Source organism: Penaeus monodon, chromosome 24, assembly GCF_015228065.2.
Source record: "Penaeus monodon isolate SGIC_2016 chromosome 24, NSTDA_Pmon_1, whole genome shotgun sequence".
Classification (NCBI taxonomy): Eukaryota; Metazoa; Arthropoda; class Malacostraca; order Decapoda; family Penaeidae; genus Penaeus; species Penaeus monodon.
Window position 1 is genome coordinate 11,257,784 of NC_051409.1, and position 588 is coordinate 11,258,371.

The following is a 588-nucleotide window of genomic DNA, read 5'->3' on the forward strand; positions in this document are numbered from 1 at the left end:
TTGCTCTAGGAAGTAGATGTATGTCAGTGTCCCCAATAATGTAAGGACTACATTAGAAGTACAGGATTGGAACACTTTAAATAGTATTGATTCTTTAAATCAAATTCTTTATTTCATATATCATTTAAGTTGTAAAATTTACAGAAAAGCAAGAAGTAAAATCTTTTGAGAAAATGGATAGTTGAAGTCAACAATTATTCTCTAGGTCTAGGTTATTAATTCATTATAGTTCATAATTGAAGGACAATCTTTTAACTTTAACTCAAAAAGAGCTATCAAAAATGGTAGTAAAATAAAGAATTATTAGTGGGAGAATAAAAGTTAATTGGAATTGTATTTTATGCACATCACATGTAATAATAGTGCAAATTTTGCAGAAACCCTTTAAATTACATGGACATAAATGAATGTCACTGTAAAAATATAAATCTGCAAATATATATAGAAAAAGTAGACACACCCAAACAATTTAAGCAGCATGCATCTCTCTCACAAAACACACAAACGTGCACATGTACACATGACTAATGCCCATACATATTACATCCAACACGTTACAGTTGTTTAAAAATATGTATGTTAATGATC

General features: G+C 28.6%; 1 protein-coding gene across 1 annotated transcript in view; it reads left to right on the top strand.

Moving 5' to 3' along the window:
* Nucleotides 1–588, top strand: part of LOC119588567 (mitochondrial glycine transporter A-like) — a gene marked incomplete in the record, with an annotated part of 18,729 nt that extends 18,141 nt beyond the window's left edge. Inside the window, 1 exon segment of the mRNA XM_037937206.1 lies at nucleotides 1–588.